At 40.1% G+C, this 6,383-nt stretch overlaps 1 long non-coding RNA gene across 1 annotated transcript; it reads right to left on the bottom strand.

Annotated features, from left to right (window-relative positions):
* Positions 1 to 4,476: 4,476 nt before the first annotated feature.
* On the bottom strand, positions 4,477 to 5,600 carry LOC109198252 (uncharacterized). The gene is made up of 2 exons (XR_002059148.1): positions 5,507 to 5,600; positions 4,477 to 5,404 (listed from the first exon to the last, which is right to left on the bottom strand). It is a non-coding gene; the product is annotated as an uncharacterized LOC109198252 (long non-coding RNA).
* Between the last annotated feature and the right edge of the window lie 783 nt (positions 5,601 to 6,383).

The following is a 6,383-nucleotide window of genomic DNA, read 5'->3' as shown; positions in this document are numbered from 1 at the left end:
CTAAGGGAAGCATGTATAATGTAAATAGAATTGGTCCTAGCACTGAACCCTGTGGAACTCCATAATTGACCTTAGTGGGTGAAGAGGACTCTCCATTTACATGCACAAATTGGAGTCTATTAGATAGATATGATACAAACCACTGCAGTGCAGTACCTGTAATAACTACAGCATGTTCTAATCGCTCTAATAGGATGTTATGGTCGACAGTATCGAACGCTGCACTGAGGTCTAGCAGGACAAGCACAGAGATGAGTCCACTGTCAGAGGCCATAAGAAGATCATTTGTAACCTTCACTAAAGCTGTTTCTGTGCTGTGATGAGCTCTGAAACCTGACTGAAACACTTCAAATAAGCCATTCCTCTGCAGATGATCAGTTAGCTGTTTGACAACTAACTTAATATCAATGGTGCTAAAAGTAGCTGTAGATAATATTACATCTGTGAGATGATTATTGGTAATTTTTTCTCTAATGATAAAAATTTTATTTGTGAAGAAGTTCATGAAGTCATTACTAGTTAACGTTAAAGGGATGGTTGGCTCAGTAGAGCTCTGACATTTTGTCAGACTGGCTACAGTGCTTATTTTCTTCAGTCAGTGGCAAATAGTAAGATGTTCTGGCTTTGCGGAGGGCGGTGAAACGTCTTCAAGCAACTCAAGAAGTCCAGACGCTTTTCTTTCCAAGCTCCTTAGTCTAAAGCAGCAAACTATTTCTCCAGGCTAAATTTGTGACACGCCATTTCCTCTCCAGCTTACGAGTTATCTGCTTTAGGCTACGTGTTTGAGAATTATACCACGGAGTCAGGTACTTCTGATTTGAGACCTTAGTTTTTACAGGAGCTTATCTTATTAACAAGATAATCAACCTCTGTTGGAGTAGCGTTCAGATAGCTGCTCTGCTCTATGTTGGTACAGGGCATTGAAGATGATAACAGTGGGTGGATTATATTCTTAAACTTAGTTACAGCACTTTCGGAAAGACATCTACTTTGATAAAGTCTACTCTCCACTGCTGTGTAATCAATTATTGTAAATGTAAATGTTATCAGGAAATGATCAGACAGCAGAGGGTTTTCAGGAAACACTGTTAAATGTTCAGTTTCTATGCCATATGTTAAAACAAGATCTAGAGTGTGATTAAAGTGGTGGGTGGGTTCTTTTACATTTTGAGAGAAGCCAATTGAGTCTAATAACAGATTAAATGCCATGTTGAGGCTGTCATTTTTAGCATCTACATGGATGTTAAAATCACCCACAATAATTATTTTATCTGAGCTGAGCATTAAATCAGATAAAAAGTCTGAGAAATCAGAGAGAAACTCTGTGTAAGGCCCAGGTGGACGATAGATGATAACAAGTAAGACTGGTTTCTGAGTTTTACAGCTGGGGTGGACGAGGCTAAGCATCAGGCTTTCAAATGAATTAAAAGTCTGTCTTGGTCTTTTGTTAATTAATAGACTGGTGTGAAAAATTGCTGCCACACCACCCCCCTTGGCCTGTGCTTCGAGATTTCTGGTAGTTAGAATGACTCGGGGGTGTTGATTCATTTAAACTAACATAATCATCCTGCTGCAACCAGGTTTCTGTAAGGCAGAGTAAATCGATTTGTTGATCAATTATTAAGTCATGTACTAACAGAGACTTGGAGGAGACAGACCTAATATTTAATAATCCACATTTCACAACCACTGACCAAAGCCCACTGATCAAAGCCCACTGATCAAAGACCACTGATCAAAGACCACTGATCAAAGCCCACTGACCAAAGCCCACTGATCAAAGCCCACTGATCAAAGCCCACTGACCAAAGCCCACTGACCAAAGCCCACTGATCAATGAGTACCATTCACAGAGAGTTCGGGAATGGCTGCAAGCACAGAAAGAACACAACAGGGCACACGTTTAAATAAGGAAAGTTTATTGATCAAAATTATTTATTAAACATGAAAAACATGACAACATGACGATTTTTTCAGCCCCACGAAAAATACACACAACACAAGACAATATCAAACAGAACTCCACTCTGTAGAGTAGGCAGCAGCAGCAGAGTTCATTTTGTACATTCAAGCTGCTCTTCATATTCTTGGCCACCAGATGTCACCAGAGATGACTCTGCTGAAAAGCTTTGCGTTCCGAACCATTTTTTAACATAAGCTTCAGTGTTTCAGAAAGCCTCATTTGGAAAGTTGAGATCTCAGACTTGTAAATGCAGCAGTTGTGCTGCTTTGGTTTTGTAGGGACAGCAAATATTGCTTGTTTTGTTGCAAATGCGGAAATAGCAGTCAGAGTGTAATTGGTGTAAAAGCATTTTAATTTGAGTGTTCCAAACAGGGAAAGAGCAGGCTAGAAAAGCCACAAAGGTGACGATTGATGCAGGAGTGTTCATGAGAGTATGACACAGTACTACTGTCACAGTAGGAAGCGTTTATGAACTTTGAACTTTGAAGTGAGGCCTGCAGAGTCCTGGTGTTTTTTGCACAGTGTGACAGTGAAGCGAAGTTGTGGAGACGGCCCTCCTCGGAGCACTTAATTAACACATCTGAACGCTTCAGCCTAGAAAACTCCGCACAGCTGCTGATCAGTGTTCCCTCTAATTTTTCTTGTGTCTGAGTGTTTGATGTTCAGTAATGACTCTGGATTCGTGATTACTAGCAAGCTTTGTTTACTGCGTAACTGAGCAGACATTACATGTAAGCAACTTCACTCCCGGGGGGGCGGGTCCCACCTTCGCGCTGTCTCACTGCGTGCGTGCGCAGCGTACTACTCGGAACAGTAGCAGTAGCAGCATTAATGAACAATATTAGTCAGAAGTTCTACACTGAGCAAACACACCACCTCCCTGAGCGTGGTGTGTTTGAGGTTTTGATTTTGTAGTTGCGAACACTTTCCTTATAAAATGCCGTTTTTACTGTTTCTTCCTGCAGTAAATATAAACAACGACAGTGTTCAGGAAAAAAAAAAAACACATTGCATATTTTTTTTAATTTTAACTCTGGTTTTACGTGGCCTATCAACATAATTTAAAAACTGGTATAAAGTCCACACTTTTTCCGTCAATTGTTCCGTCTGTCCTGCTCACATCTCCAATGGTTGTACACGTTGTCATTAACGTGGCTTCACTCCACATCAGCCACGCCGCTTTGCTCGCTAAAACACCGGTGTCGGCACATAAGGACGCTGTCATAGCCTGTCAACCACGTTGATTAGCTGCGTATATACGAATGTGAATCGCATCATTGGCTGGACTATGGGATAAGGTGGCATCGTTCTGATCCCATACAGGAGCAGCCAGTTACTTACTGACTAACACTGCAAAACAGAATTGTTAAAGATTTAATTTTAATTTCAATTCAGGTTAGTTTTTTTTTTGTGCGCATCGCAGATTTTTGCACACGCATGCAGCTTAGAGGGAACATTGCAGCTGCTGATCAGTTAATTAGATAGATAGAAGCTGAACTTTATGCTGAACACAGGTTTAGAAGTTGAAGTTTCTGCTGAAGAGGTGCAGAAGCTGAAGTCCATATTGCTGAAAAAGTTGCTGAAAACATAAAGACTTTGCCGAATTGTAATACATTTGCAAAACAGCTGAAAAAAACTGCACAAGCTGAAGTTCCGTCAGTTTGAACTGTCTGCGAACACGGCACCCCTTTTCAGCGGAAAGTTCAGCTTATTTACCTGTTTTCAGGAAAAAGTGGAGCTTCTTCACCTCTTTTTAGCAGACAGTAGTCAATTTCTCACCATTTAGCTTCAGCTTTTGCAGCTTTTTTCAGCTCACTGTTTTTCTTGGTCAATATTTCTGCTAATTTATCACAATTCTGCAAAGCTTTTATGACAGTGCAGCTCCTTGACTTCTTTTCAGCAGATTGTTCAGCTTCTTCTGCATCCTGCACATTTTTTCTCTCATCTTTCTTTTGGATAAAAACCAGTTTGGCTCACTGAGATGAGCAGCTGTCCTGAGACCGGGGTGATCTCATGGCTCATGGCTGCTTCCACATGTCTTCCCTGCTCACGCTTGCTCTGATTTCTTGACACATTTGAATCTTAACCATAGCCATGCTTTCTGCTAATGCCTTGGTGCTCATAACCTTTATACTTTTTGAAATATTAAGCTTTTTATGCAATTTTTTTGCCCCATTGAAATAAATAGACCAAGTGTGTTCGCTGATTTAGCTCGCTGGGCAAGCTGTGTTTCAATGAGATGAGCAGCCGTTCTAAGAGCAGGAGGCCTCTAAAATCTGATGTAACACTATAGATTGAAATGCTATGAAAGGCACTTAATTAGTTTTTTTTTTTTTTTTTTTTTTTTTTTTTTTTTAAAGTACCCACAGTGGAATCAAACCCACGGCTTTGGGGCTGAAGATGCACTTGTTTACTCATCACGCCACTGGCAAGAGTGAGGTGGACAGTCAGAATCAGACCATCATGAGAGGCGAATCTCAAAAGTAGGTGGGATAGCAACACAGTAGACTCACTAACATTACAATACAATTTTATTTATATAGCACATTTAAAAACCCAAAGGCACACCAAAGTGCTTTACAGTAATACAAAGAGACAACAAAAGTACAGATTGGGCACTAGCACAGACAGAATGGAGGCACTATAGACCGAGAAGTTAAGTAAAATAGGTATCAAGCCTCAATACAGGGAGGAAGGTCAGAAATACAAAATATCTACTAAGAAGATAAAAACAGCAGGAAAATTTATAATAAAATAAAAATAATAAAAGTTTAAAAATGGGTATTAACTGGTCTCCCGACCCTAAGCCAGGTTAAATAAGTATGCTTTCAATCTTGATTTAAAGGATTGGATAGAGTCTGAAGCACAAATAGAAGTGCATGAATGTTATGGTTGAACTCAGCTGTGTGACCTCATATGAAATGATAAACAGAAGCACATGTCACTGGATGTGACTGTCATGAACTTTTGAAGGCTTTCTTAACCACACTCTGATAACCACAGGTTCATCTTCAAACAGACTTTATATGTGTGACCCATTTCCTATTTATTAGAGCAGTGTAAGCACAGATGTGAAAAACCACTGTTACACCTATTCTAAGGATTCATACAAACACACTTTGAGCTTTCATTATTTCTCCTCTTAAACACTTTCACATTTTGAGGTTGTGTACCTTCTATAAAAATACATGAAATGGTTCAATAGATATTTAATAATCACATGATCAAGATTTAGAGCTGTGTGTTTGTATGAACTGTATAACTATAGCTTGCTATAGTTCTAGACCACACACACACACACACACACACACACACACCTTGCAGCCCTCTGTCTTCCTGGAGTGAGGTGACTGAAGTCAGGTTCTGTGAGAGCGATCAAACACTGACACTCTGGCCACTTGTGTAGATCATAAGAAGCTGAAATACAGGCACGAATGTGTTCTGAAAAAACAACAAACAAAAGAAATAAAAAAATAAAAAACCCAAAGCAATATTTTATTGGTGTTAAGGCCTAAAAACTACAAATGAACAATATTGACATACCTCATAGGTGCTGCAGGCCACATAACAATCTCTCACCCACATGATGGTGTGGATGGACATGAGCTCTGTGATGAGGTTTGAATGTCTCAGTTGGAAACTGAAGAACTCAGAAGACAGCAATACCTGCACAGAGACAGAGTAGAACAACAGACTTGTCACCCGTAATGTGAATTAAATTTCAAAAAGTGCCAACAAGTTCAAACACTTGAGTGGGAAATCATTGTGAAATAAACAGGGAATGGGATTAAAAGCACTGTATTTTGTTTTCAAATCAAAGATAAAGAATCATACCAGTCTCTGCTCTGAGGATGACAGGGCTTTTTTGCCTGTCCCATTGGATCTTTAGCCATCAGAAGGCCAAAAAGATGCCTGGTGGATTTACTTCACCAACTGGATCATCATGGCCTTATTAGTCCATTTGATTGGCCATCATCATCATCACTACAACATTTCATTTTCGGTTGTTACAGATGGACAGACTGGGGGATAGGAAAGGGAGAAAGGCGGAAAGAAAGAGGGAGGAAAGGGAAGAAGAAAAACTGGATCACCTGTCGAGAAAAGAAAACCAACATGAGAAAAAACAAAAGAGAGAGCAACATAATAAACATAACACCATCAGTAAAAAACTAGCTAACAATAAATAACAGTAGATGCCAAATATTAAATGTTATTGTGCAGCACGCATGACTGACAGTGCACAATGTGCTTTGAGGTAGCAGCCAAGGTGTAGTTTGTGTCTGAACAGCTGTGTGCACACCTGTGTGGATCAGTGCACATGTATTCAAAAGGTTTCTCCATGTAACGATCTGCTAGGGAGTGTGGGGAGCCATAGCCCCGTCCCCCAGGGCATGAAGCAGGCATGGACGAGATCAGGCCC

The sequence above is a fragment of the Oreochromis niloticus genome, unplaced genomic scaffold (assembly GCF_001858045.2).
Source record: "Oreochromis niloticus isolate F11D_XX unplaced genomic scaffold, O_niloticus_UMD_NMBU tig00006658_pilon, whole genome shotgun sequence".
In the NCBI taxonomy this organism is placed as follows: domain Eukaryota; kingdom Metazoa; phylum Chordata; class Actinopteri; order Cichliformes; family Cichlidae; genus Oreochromis; species Oreochromis niloticus.
The sequence above is the reverse complement of the archived record's forward strand: the minus strand, read 5'-3'. Positions and strand labels throughout refer to the sequence as shown.